We start from the raw sequence: 14025 nt of genomic DNA, 5'->3' as shown, positions 1-14025 counted from the left end.
AATAAAATTCTTCGAGAGGTAGTTATATTACTACACCTACTAGTTATGAAAATTTGAAAACTTAAATTTGGACATGTTTTGCAAAAAGTGTAGGGAAAATGTAAAACGGCTATAAGTTTTCCATACGATGTCGAAAAAAATACGTATAATATATCAAAAAATTTAGCACGAAAATCCTCATTTGATGGAGACCACCTACGGCTTGTTTGCAATTTTTTAGAATCCTCAAATTCCAAAAGGAAAAAAAGATATGGTCAAATTTCAGTTTTTTTAAAAAAATTTGGTTAAATCTGGTCAAACTACTTATTCAAGAAGTATTAATGTTACTACATAATTATTCAAGAATATTAGTGTTACTAAATAATTATTTCAAGTTTTTGAATTTTGGTCAAATCTGGTCAAACTATGGTCAAATTGTGGTCAAACTATGGTCAAACTTATTCAAGAAATATTAGTGTTACTAAATAATTACTGTTTTTTAGAATAATAGTTTCAAACTCAAACGGTGAAACCTGTGACCTAATGCTCAAGCTAAACTGCTGAGGGTTAATAGGATTGACAGCTTACATTTGTCAGGAAAACAACAAGTGCAGACTTGGAATGTAGGGGGAATAGAACTCCGAAGTTAAGCGTGCTCAGGCTCGGGGAGTGAGAGGATGGGTGACCGGCCAGGAAGTTAGACGATTTGGAATGAGTGATCCACACTTGAGCAGTTAAGAGAGGTGATTAGAGACTAAATCATCAAATAATTCAGAAAAATTAAAAATAAAAAAATCAAATTTTATTTCCAATTTTTTTTAAAAAAAACCTTTAGTCCCGGTTGGTAACACCAACCGGTACTAAAGGTCCCCCATACCAGGGCGCGAGCTCACGCCACGTGGTGGCACTTTAGCGCCGGTTCATGCCGAACCGGTACTAAAGGGGGGGGCTTTAGTGCCCACCCTTTAGTGTCGGTTATGGAACCGGCACTAAAGGCCCTTACGAACCGGTGCTAAAGCTCTGTTTTCTACTAGTGGAGGGAGAGGGTGAGGTGGCGCTGGATGATCGAGAGGGAGAAGGAGGTCGAGCGCACGGGGATGGGATCAAGGGAGAAAGAGGCTGGCGGCGCGAGGTGGAGACGAGGGAGAGAGGAGAGATGCGCTAGGGTTACGGGTTTAGGTGGGCTGGCTTCTGCTGGGCTAGAACAGAGAGACCCAAGGCACTACTGGAGGCCCTATCTCATTTTCTTTCTTTTCTGAAGATTTGGAATACCCAGGTTCAAAAAAAGGAAAAGGGCAGCAAGTTTGAAAAGGAATAAGTACCCTTGTGCTCCTGGATTTATCCATTATTGAAATAAAATGCCTTGGCAATTTTTAGAAGCTGCAAATTTTATACAAGTTTGAAAATAACTAAAACTCGAATAAATTCTTAGCTGAAACAAAACACTTCCAAAAGACCTGCAAAAAGGAGGAGGTGGTCTTGGCATTATTTACGATTTATAGGGAAAAGTTGAACATTTTCCGAATTAGGAAATATGTCACAAGAAGGAAAAAATGAACAAAGAAGAAAGGAGAAGTGTCCAATAATGTTGAGACTTTTCGAGGAGCCTCAATAAATGGAGAGATAAATGTTGGCAAAGCTTGGGGAACAAACTTGAGATAGAATAGGCATGCAGCTACTTTGCTATATAGCCAAGTGCCAGAACTTCAAATGGATTCAGAAGAGGAAAGAGCAAGGATTAGGATATGGGCACACGGAAGGAACTTTAAAATTCAAGTGGGTTGTGGTTCATTCCAAATTAATGAAATATTTAATATAGCTCCCTAAATATCGGGAGGGTATGTTATAAAGAGAACTCACCATGTTAATTCCCTCGATTTAAATGGATCAAAGATCCATGCCATTTATTTAAAAGAGTTTTGAAATGGTTGCAAAACCAATGGCATGATGACATGATGCAATGCAAAATATGCAATGATGCATGCAACAGACAAAACAAAACACCCGACGAAACTCGGAAAACATGGAAGGCAAACTGAAGCGTTGGTCTCGGGGCGTTACAACACTCCACCACTACAAGAGGATCTCGTCCCGAGATCTAGGATGGCACCGGAGAGAAACGAAGATGAAGAGGTAAGACAAAGTTGCTTCTTCGACAAACGAGTGAGACCATGAACCTTGAGAGGTTAAACCATTTTGAGAAAAGAAAAACAATGGAGATGATCGAAGTTGAAAACACTTCGTTAGAAAAGAGGAACAGGGAAGAACAAATTCGGACAACACTCTAGTTGAAAAGAGATGTAAGACTTGATAAGATGAAAAGAACTTGAGCAGAGGGCACAACACTCCGGTTGAATGGATAAGCAATGGAAAGAACATGATCTTTGACAAAAATGAGATAATCGGTTGAATAGAACAACATCACAAAGCCTCAGGAAGAAATGAAAGAATGGAATTGAAGGAACGGAGAAGAAAACAACATCTTCTACCTCAAATGAGCTTGAAAAAAACATCTTTAGGAGAAGGGTCAAACAGAGTTGTTGGAAAACCAACAACAAAAGAGTAAGCTTGTTGTGGGCTTATGGAAAACATCTCGAATCTTGAGGTGAAATTCTGCCACTAGCGAAAAACAATAGATTGTGATATGAACAAGGAGACGAGAAACTTATTTCACCAAGAGGATAAATGAAGAACTTGGGTCATTTATAAGCACCATACATAGTAGCAATCCTTAGGGAAAGCTTTAGGTGAAATATAACCCGAGATAACTCCAACACAGCGATTGATGGATTGAGAAGAGCACATGCTTGAAGAGATTGATGGGTTTAACTATATCATTCTTGTCAACTGTTGAATCATGAAACACGAACTCAAATTGTCACGAATGACATAACACCACCTCAAATGATAAGGTAGAATGAATTGCACTTCGAAATGCAAGATGAAGAAAGCTTGAACTCCTCAAAACAAGACATGTGTTGAACACCATGTTTAGTTAAGAGTATAGCTCGGTGGATCTTAGGTTCGAGAGAAAACTTGAAGAACAATTGAAGAATGAAAAGAATCCTTGACGAACCACCATGTTGAGCCTCCATGAAGAACTCCGGATAGGAAAAGAAAACATAAAAGAATTGAAGGTTTGAAGCGAACAAGATTGAAGCCTTGCAATGATTAGATGGACCTTCGCGACGAGATAATGCAGAAAAAACTTGGAACTGCGGAAAAGAAATATGAAGAAAAGAAATCAAGAATTTTGATGAAGCTCCGGAATAAGGAATTAATCCCTTGGATGAAACAATAATAAGAATTACGTTATGCGTATCCTTCACCACTTTAGCTTGATGACAAGGAACGGATTTGGCATACTACTTATTCTCGTAGAAAGCATTAAGTTAGATATAGCACCAACTTGGGAAGGTCTTCAACGAACTACCGGTAGAATTGAAACAACGAATAAATAGATATGATAAATGAAGGAAGAAGAGTCTTGGAAGAACCAACGTAAGAATTGAAAATGATTGAAGAAAATATAAAGAAACACCAGGAAGAATTATAGAACGAATGAAGATACTTGAGGGGATTTAGATACATGAGAACGAAGAGATCACGAACTGATAAGAGAATACTTGAATGATGCACCGGTAAGGTTTGGAGAATGATAGCTGAAAGCTGAGAATGAATAAATCTTCTGAAATGATGGGCTCCGGAGAATCAAACTGAAAAGACTCATGAATTGCTCCGGATGGGTGAAAAGAATTCTCACAATCGAAAACAATTATGAGAGGATGGCAACAAGCTAGAATCACGAATCTTTGAGAGAACGAATAAGATTTAGAGGAAACTCTTCTTCGGTCTTCAAATGCAGAGAATGATGATTAGAAACACCACCATGAATTGTTGAGGCACTCCGGAATGAAGAATAGAAAGGTTGAGCCAACGATGAAAAGAATTTGAACGCGATCTTGGAGAAATACGTATGACTGATGATAATTCATACTTACGTGAAACTTCGAAAAGAAATTAGGATAGCTCCGGGAAAATTAGAAGAGCTAGGTAAGGTCCTGGGAAAAGACCTGTGGGTTAGGGCCCATTGAAAAGAAACACCTTTGAACAATTTAAAAGAGAGATTGCGTCGGTTGAATTAAATGGCTTAAATGAGATAACAACCTGGAAATAACTTGAATGGATCAAGAATGTAATCGTGATTCTTCTGAGATATCTTCAGCACTCCGGAACAATTGAATAACGAGAAGTAGATGATTAAGAAGTGCAATAGCATGGAAAAGCATTTGAAACAAGGAAAAATTATATGATCGACAAAGCTTGAATTGAATCCACCGGAGAAGAAAATGAGTGAAGAGTCATAGGCTTGAACAACATCTTCATGAGATTCACCGGGTAAAAACATTGATTGAAAAGAATGAAGAGACTTCACATGAATAAAATGTATACTTGATTAAGATATTTGAGTCCTTGAATAAAAAGGGTGGGAGGACGGGAAAACAAAGGCAACTTGGAGACAGATGAAACAAACACCGTTGAGGAAAAACTGAGATTAGATCTTGCGAATGGGGAAAATGATATGATCATCTTGAAGAGAATCGCATCGGTTGGAAAGAATTGACATGACAACCTCGATGATCAAGAAGTATTTGTATTCACATAGCAATATGAGAACACCAATTAGGGAAAGATATGGAATCAACACTTGACATTGAAGCAACTCGAATACCACAACAAAACCAAAACAAAGGATTTGGCTTGCAGAATAAGCCGGAAACAAACATATGATAGATCCCATATCGTATCATGTGTCTGTTGGAAACAATTCCTACGTGATACTTGAATTCCCACTTATAAACACCCGAAACTTTCTGGTTATGCAATCAGGTGTTGGGGATACAGGGGAAGCATAATATCTCACCCAAACTAGCAAATCCTACATCCAGCTGTATCCATCCTTCAACACATAACCAAGAAACCTTCAGAAATCGTTTACCTCAACCTTCGAAAAGCATCTGTTATACGAGTTATTGCAATACTCCCGAACTCCCGCCCCAGTACTAGGTGGCATCGAGGTTATCTCACCAACAACTGCATAAAAGAGATTTTCGATGTCGGCGAACTCAGGTATTCTAGAACTGCAACGATAAAATTGTGACGACAACACCTCGGAGCTCAACTCCTCGGGACACTGCCACAACCCCTAAAAGTCAGGAGGCACCAAGAACAATGTTCTTGTCACAAAACCATCAGAACGATTCCAAGATACCCACATGATTCTAAAATTTTTTAGTGAAATTTGAGGAGAGAAGAGTCCAAAATCAACGTCAGGAGACCTCACCAGAGCGACGAAGGGACTGAGGAATAAAAAGAATCCTACTCTCCGATATGTATAATCCTAAGACTCAAAACATTTTGTTCTAGACTCAACAACGTCAGCGATTCGATCAGGCAGGGGGCTCCTAAGTCGAGGATGGCTCTGATTACCAACTTGTAACACCCACGATGCGGCTATATCTCCCACGTGTCGGAGCACGACTTAGAGACATAACCGCATGGTGGGCATGCACAAGAGGGGTAATCTTTACACATCCCATGTACTGAATAAGAAAAGGATAAAGAGTTGGCTTACAATCGCCACTTCACACAATACATAATTATAGCATACATCATCCAGAATACAATCAAGGTCCAACTAGGGAACCAAAATAAATAAAGACAACCCCAAATGCTAGATCCCCGATCGTCCCAACTAGGCTCCTTTACTGATCAACCAGAAAAGACACAAAACAACGATCAAGATCTTCACTGAGCTCCCACTTGAGCTGGGTTGCGTCACTTGCACTGGCATCATTGCCACCTGCAACTGTTTGGAAGTATCTGTGAGCCACGAGGACTCAGCAATCGCACACCCGCAAGATCAAGACTATTTAAGCTTATGGGTAGGAAAAAGGTTATGAGGTGGAGCTGCAGCAAACACTAAGCATATATGGTGGCTAATATACGCAAATAAGAGCGAGAAGAGAAGCAATGCAACGGTCGTGAACTAGAAGTGATCAAGAAGTGATCCTGAAATTACTTACGTGCAAACATAACTCCAAAACCGTGTTCACTTCCCGGACTCTGTCGGAAAGAGACCATCACGTCTACACACGCGGTTGATGCATTTTAAATAAGTTAAGTGTCAAGTTCTCTACAACCGGATATTAACAAATTCCCATCTGCCCATAACCGCGAGCACGGCTTTCGAAACCAAGTATGATGCATGTCCAGTTTAAATATGCATGACATGGCAAATGGCAACAACAAAAACTACAAACTAAGTGGAGCTCAATATGCAACAGGTTGCATATTGACGGAACACCACATCAATTATTTAGGTATCTCCCATTTAGGTACCCAACAATATTAAATATTGTTAAACGTGGGAAGAGAAGAAGCAAAAGTCAAACCTCTATCTAAACAAGTTTAAATGAGGCCGAAACAAACAACAATTCCGGTAAATCCCCATATGCATTTAGCAATTTAATGCAAACAACAATTTTAAACATTCTAATTGTTGTTATCATGATGCGGATGACATGTGCATGTTTATGCATTTTTTATTAAAAGTTGACAAGAGCATTATGAAGCATTTGTCACCGTGGTGGAAAGAAAAGGGGTCCCACGACAACAATAACAAAAACGGTGCCACGGCAACGTTCCGGTTCCGGTAACTCAATTGAGATATCGATGCAAAGGAGGAGTGTGCGAATGCATGCAAAAGATGGTGGGGCGCTCCCGGATACCGTGTTTCCCATGAGTCGATGGCATGGAAGCGAGAGACACTACGGATACGGTGCAGACAAAGGATACATCTCATACACCACAAGCAGTCGTTCTCGAACTGTCGTCTCGGGGTTATACCTTCCAAGTGAGCATTCTCAGAGCGGTTCGAGTTCGTAGAGGAAGTAGTGGTTCACGTTCGTTTTGGGAGAGGCACTTGACGAATCCAACATTTTCGAGGCGACGGTAGTGGTACACGGGTCGCATAGGAACTTGACGAAACCCAAGGCGACGATTGTGGTACTTGGCAAAACGCATGTCAACGGTTGTTGTTCTCCTATCGTCGTGGAGGTAGTCATTCACTCGACGGTCTTATAGGAACCTCGTCAGCGGTAGAGATCCACCTTGGCGTTCGGAAGAGGTACTTGGCGTCATGGTACTTGGCGATTTCCAAGGCCGCGGAAAACGAACTTGGAGGTCTCCGTTGACCTGGTACTTGGCGAATCCCTGTTCGGTGGTCTTCCTTGGTGGTTCAGGGCACGGTGCATGTACTTGGCATGATGCAGGGGCGATGGCCGCAGGACACTAGGACCCGAAGCAGAGGAGCAGGGGATCGAGGCTCTAGCCATCTCCTACATGTGTTGAGCTGGACGGCGGTGGTAAGGCGACAGCGGCAGAGCTACCATGGACGGCAACAACACCATGGAAGAAGCAGGGGCGTGAGGGCGGTGGAAGCAACAAGGTGGACTTGGGCGCTGGAGGAAGCAGCAAGGTAGCGCCATGGAGATCCTGGATGACGGGGCCAGATCGGCCGGCAGGGCGCCAAGGGACGTCGATGTGGCGGAGGTCGCAGGTCGGGCGTCGGGCTTGAGATGCAGGAGGACCACGGGCGGCGGCGAGGAGGTAGCAGAGACGCGACGAGGTGCAGCGGCGGGAGCTTCGAGCTTGGCCGGCTACGGCCATGGAGGATGGCGGCGCGGAGGCGGGGCCCTTGAGGGTGCGGCGCTCGGGATCCGGTGTCCGGCAAGGTCGCGGTAGCGGCCTCCTCTCTGTGCGGCGGCGCCAGGAGGAAGGGGGAGAGAGGCGGCGCGAGGCCAGGAGAGGGCGTCGGGGAGGATGGGATCGAGGGAGAGGGTGAGGAGGCGCTGGATGATCGAGAGGGAGAAGGAGGTCGAGCGCACGGGGATGGGATTGAGGGAGAAAGAGGCTGGCGGCGCGAGGTGGAGACGAGGGAGAGAGGAGAGATGCGCTAGGGTTATGAGTTTAGGTGGGCTGGCTTCTGCTGGGCCTCGTGGCCTGCTGGGCTAGAAAAGAGAGACCCAAGGCACTGCTGGAGGCCCTATCTCCTTTTCTTTCTTTTCTAAAGATTTGTAATACCCAGGTTTAGAAAAAGGAAAAGGGCAGCAAGTTTGAAAAGGAATAAGTACCCTTGTGCTCCTAGATTTATCCATTATTGAAAAAATTGCCTTGGGAATTTTTAGAGGCAGCAAAATTTATACAAGTTTGAAAATAACTGAAACTCGAATAAATTCTTAGCCCAACCAAAACACTTCCAAAAGACCTGCAAAAAGGAGGAGGTGGTCTTGGCATTATTTTTAGGGAAAAGTTGAACATTTTCTGAATCAGGAAATATGTCACAAGTAGGAAAAAATGAACAAAGAAGAAAGGAGAAGTGTCCAATAATGATGAGACTTTTGGAGGAGCCTCAATAAATGGAGAGAGAAATGTTGGCAAAGCTTGGGGAACAAACTTGAGATAGAATAGGCATGCATCTACTTTGCTATATAGCCAAGTGCCAGAACTTCAAATGGATTCAGAAGAGGAAAGAGCAAGGATTAGGATATGGGCACACAGAAGGAACTTTAAAATGCAAGTGGGTTGTGGTTCATTCCAAATTAATGAAATATTTAATATAGCTCCCTAAATATCGAGAGGGTATGTTATAAAGAGAACTCACCATGTGAATTTCCTCGATTTAAATGGATCAAAGATCCATGCCACTTATTTAAAAGAGTTTTGAAACGGTTGCAAAACTAATGGCATGATGACACGGTGCAAGGCAAAATATGCAATGATGCAACAGACAAAATATGCGATGGTTGATTTCGACTAGTAAAATATACACTGGTCTCTCAAATTACACGCGTAACCCGCCGATTTTACTTCCAGACATCGGGCCCTCGATTTCATTACGGCTGTATTTTACGCGTCGTTTCTGATGAAGAGTAAATTACACTTGTATCTTAATACAGGTGTGAAGTAAACCAGAGCTCCCAAGCACGGCCTTACCGTTTCATGCCGTCTCAGTCTCTCGAAAGTGCTCATAGGTGTCTGATGACCCTGGCTTCTTGAATGAGCAACTGCCGCTGTATCAGACCATCCGTAGGGCCCGCGAGGCCCTCTCCGTCGTCCTTTGAGTTGTTGCGCTCGCCGTGGCGCCGAGCATTGTCAACATGGTCAACGAACATGAGGATTTCGGAGATGACTTTATTTTGACTGGATGACAGTAGGGACCCACTAGGGCCATAGCCATACATACGCAAGTGCCTCTATATTTTTTGGCTTCCTCCTGGTTTCCTGACATCATGGTCCCACAACATTGTCAACCTACATAGTCAATAAACGACAGAATTGCACAAGGAACGGCCGACAGTTGGGACCAAGCAGCTCGATAGTATTTGTGTTTTTGAGGTGTGAGCACTGCAGAGTTTTTCTTGAGCGATGTTTTCGTTGTTGTTCAGAGGAGAGCAGGGTATTAACTGGGCGGGCCGTGGCCCGTCTAGCCCAGGCCAGATATGCAGCCCAGATATTATTGTTTTTCAAGCTAAAAATGGCTAGCCCAGCTATACTTTTTTTAGGAATACCCAGGCAAGGTCAACTTGTTATTCTTAGCCCCACTTGGCATCAAATCTTTCCTAGGAGGGATGCATTAGGCTCAACAGGAAAATGGGTTTTAATAAATATTAAATGGGATGTAATTATAAAACTGAGAAGTAACTATAAAAAATGCGCCAAACACGTAACTAGTTTATAAAATATTATTTTTGGAATTTGAAAATTTTAATTTCACTAATTGTTGCGCGTGCAATGTTTCGTTGGATTTTTACGTAATCCAAATTTATATTGAAATTTTATTTAATCTGACTAGAAATTTCGGGATAAAAATATTTTGTACCTCATCAAAATATGGTATTTTTTTGAATTCTGTTTTGAACGGTTGGATGAAATTATTAATTGTTATCCTTGCTAGAAAATGGGTTGTACTTTTAACAAACTGTAAATTGGTTGTCCATTGTTACAAATCGCAAATGGGATATAAGTTCTCTACCACACACTAGTGGGCCTACTAAGTTGACGCGTCCCCTAAAAAAGTAAGTTGACGCGTATGCGAGGCTTTGTCAACTTATAGTTAACACATGGTTCTAGCAGAAGTGGCCGTTGGATGTCCATCCAACGGATTTCGTGCTTCTTCTTCAGTCTCGGATATTCTAGCTTCAGCCGCCCAAAAAATGATTCCTCCCCCTGACATCTGGGGCGCACTGTTTTGGAGGCTGACCTATGGGCTTCCTAAGTTGACACGTACCAAGCACTTTGTCAACTTAGTCAATATAAACGATTCTAGCTTCAGTGACCGTACGATGTCCATCCAACGGTCGTTGTGCTTCTTCAACCTCTGGTCTTCTTGCTCCAGCCGCCCAAAGCAGCACCGGTCATGCCGCCTGCTCTTGCCTCTAGTGGCCGGTTGTGTGCTACCACTTGAGCACTGCGTTGGTTTTCCCTTGAAGAGGAAAGGGTGATGCAGCAAAGTAGCGTAAGTATTTCCCTCAGTTTTTGAGAACCATGGTATCAATCCAGTATGACACTACACGCAAGTCACCTCGTACCTACACAAACAAATAAGAACCTCGCAACCAACGGGATAAAGGGTTTGTCAATCCCTTCACAGTCACTTATGAGAGTGAGATCTAATAGAGATAATAAGATAAATATTTTTGGTATTTTTATGATATAGATTGAAAGTAAAGATTGCAAAATAAAATAGATTGGAAACTGATATGATAGAAGATTGACCCGGGGGCCATAGGTTTCACTAGTGGCTTCTCTCAAGATAGCATAAGTATTACAGTGGGTAAACAAATTACTATCGAGGAATTGATAGAAAAGTGCATAATTAGATGATATCTAGGCATGATCATGCATATAGGCATCACGTCCGCGACAAGTAGACCGAAACGATTCTGCATCTACTACTACTACTCCACACATCGACCACTATCCAGCATGCATCTAGCGTATTAAGTTCATAAGAACAGAGTAACGCATTAGGCAAGATTACATGATGTAGAGGGATAAACTCAAGAAATATGATATAAACTCCATCTTTTTATCCTCGATGGCAACAACACAATACATGCCTTGCTGCTCCTACTGTCACTGGGAAAGGACACCTCAAGATTGAACCCAAAGCTAAGCACTTCTCCCATTGCAAGAAAGATCAATCTAGTAGCCCAACCAAACAGGTAATACGAAGACACTTGCAAAGATAACCAATCATACATAAAACATTTCGGCGAAGAATCAAATATTGTTCATACATAATCTTGATCATAAACCCACAATTCGTTGGATCTCGACAAACACACCGCAAAAAAGAATTACATCGAATAGATCTCCAAGAAAATCAAGGAGAACTTTGTATTGAGATTCAAAGAGAGAGAAGAAGACATCTAACTAAAACTATGGACCCGAAGGTCTGTGGTAAAGTACTCACACATCATCGGAGAGGCTATGATATTGATGTAGAAGCTCTACGTGATCGATTCCCCCTCCGGCGGAGCTCCGGAAAAGGCCCCAAGATAGGATCTCTTGGGTACAGAAGGTTGCGGTGGTGGAAATAGGTTTCGTGGTGCTCCGGGATGTTTTCGGTGTATATGGATATAAATAGGAGGAAGAAGTAGGTCGGTGGAGCTAGGAGGGGCCCACGAGGGTGGGGGCGCGCCTCCCTGCCTCGTGGCCTCCTCGCTTCTTTCTTGACATCTACTCTAAGTTCCATGGATCACGTTTGTTCCAAAAATAACTCTCCCGAAGGTTTCATTCTGTTTGGATTCCGTTTGATATTCCTTTTTTGTGAAACACTAAAATAGGCAAAAAAACAACAATTTGCACCGGTCCTTGGGTTAGTAGGTTAGTCCCAAAAATAATATAAAACTGTATAATAAATCCCATTAAACTTCCAAAATAGATAATATAATAGCATGGAACAATCAAAAATTATAGATGCGTTGTAGACATATTAAGCATCCCCAAGCTTAATTCCTGCTCGTCCTCGAGTAGGTAAATGATAAAAACAGAATTTTGATATGGAATGCACCCTAGCATTATTTTCAATGTAATTTGCTCTATTGTGGCATGAATATTCAGATCCGAGAGATTCAAGACAAAAGTTTAATATTGACATAAAAATAATAATACTTCAAGCATACTAACTAAGCAATCATGTCTTCTCAAAATAAGATGGCCAAACAAATTTCATCCCTACAAAATCATATAGTTTGGTCATGCTCCCTTTTCGTCACACAAGAATGCTCTCATGATGCACAACCCCGATGACAAGCCAAACAATTGTTTCGTACTTTAGTAATCTCAATCTTTTTTCATTTTCATGCAATACATGAGCATGAGCCATGGATATAGCACTATGGGTGGAATAGAATATAATGATGGGGGTTCTGTGGAGAAGACGAAAAAGGAGAAAGTCTCACATCGATGCGGCTAATCAATGGGCTAGGGAGATTCCCTTCAATTGATGTCAATGCAAGGAGTAGGGATTGCCATGCAACGGATGCACTAGAGCTATAAATGTATGAAAGGTCAACAAAAGAAACTAAGTGGGTGTGCATCCAACTTGCTTGCTCATCAAGACCTAGGGCATTTGAGGAAGACCATTGTTGGAATATACAAGCCAAGTTATACAATGAAAGATTCCCACTAGTATATGAAAGTGACAAAACAAGAGACTCTCTATCATAAAGATCGTGATGCTACTTTGAAGCACAAGTGTGGAAAAAAGGATAGTAGCATTGTCCCTTTTTATTTCCTTTTTTTTCTTTTTGGGCCTTTTTTAATTTGGCGTTCCCACTTTTTTTTATTTGGGACAATGCTCTATTAATGATGATCATCACACTTCTATTTATTTACAACTCAATGATTACAACTCGATACTAGAACAAAATATGACTCTATATGAATGCCTCTGGCGGTGTACCGGGAAGGGAAATGAATCAAGAGTGACATGTATGATAACTTATGCATGATGGCTTTCCCGCAAATACGGTGTCAACTACATGATCATGCAAGGCAATATGACAATGATGAAGAGTGTCATAAATGAAACGGTGGAAAGTTGCATGGCAATATATCTTGGAATGGCTATGGAAATCCCATAATAGGTAGGTATGGTGGCTGTTTTGAGGAAGATATAAGGAGGTTTATGTGTAATAGAGCGTATCATATCACAGGGTTTGGATGCACCGGCAAAGTTTGCACCAACTCTCAAGGTGAGAAAGGGCAATGCATGGTACACCGAAGAGGCTAAAAATGATGGAAAGGTGAGAGTGCGTATAATCCATGGACTCAACATTAGTCATAAAGAACTCACATACTTATTGCAAAAATCTACAAGTCATCAGAAACCAAGCATTACGTGCATGTTCTTAGGGGGGTAGATTGGTAGGAAAAGACCATCACTTGTCCCCGACCACCACTCATAAGGAAGACAATCAAAGAACACCTCATGTTTCAAATTTGTTACACAACGGTTACTATACGTGCATGCTATGGGACTTGCAATCTTCAACACAAGTATTTCTCAAATTCAGAACTACTCAACTAGCACACTTTAATATCACCATCTTCATATCTCAAAACAATCGTCAAGTATCAAACTTCTCATAGTATTCAATGCACCTTTTTATGATAGTTTTTATTATACCAATCTTGGATGCCTATCATATTAGGACCAATTTTATTGCCAAGGCAAATTACCATGCTGTTGTAAAGGACTCTCAAAATAATATAAGTGAAGCATGAGAGATCAATAATTTCTATAAAATAAAACCACCACCATGCTCTAAAAAGATATAAGTGAAGCACTAGAGCAAAATTATCTAGCTCAAAAGATATAAGTGAAGCACATAGAGTATTCTAATAAATTCCGATTCATGTGTGTCTCTCCCAAAAGTTGTGTACAGCAAGGACGATTTGGTAAACTAAAAAGCA

This window comes from Triticum aestivum, chromosome 4A (genome assembly GCF_018294505.1).
Source record: "Triticum aestivum cultivar Chinese Spring chromosome 4A, IWGSC CS RefSeq v2.1, whole genome shotgun sequence".
Classification (NCBI taxonomy): Eukaryota; Viridiplantae; Streptophyta; class Magnoliopsida; order Poales; family Poaceae; genus Triticum; species Triticum aestivum.
The sequence above is the reverse complement of the archived record's forward strand: the minus strand, read 5'-3'. Positions refer to the sequence as shown.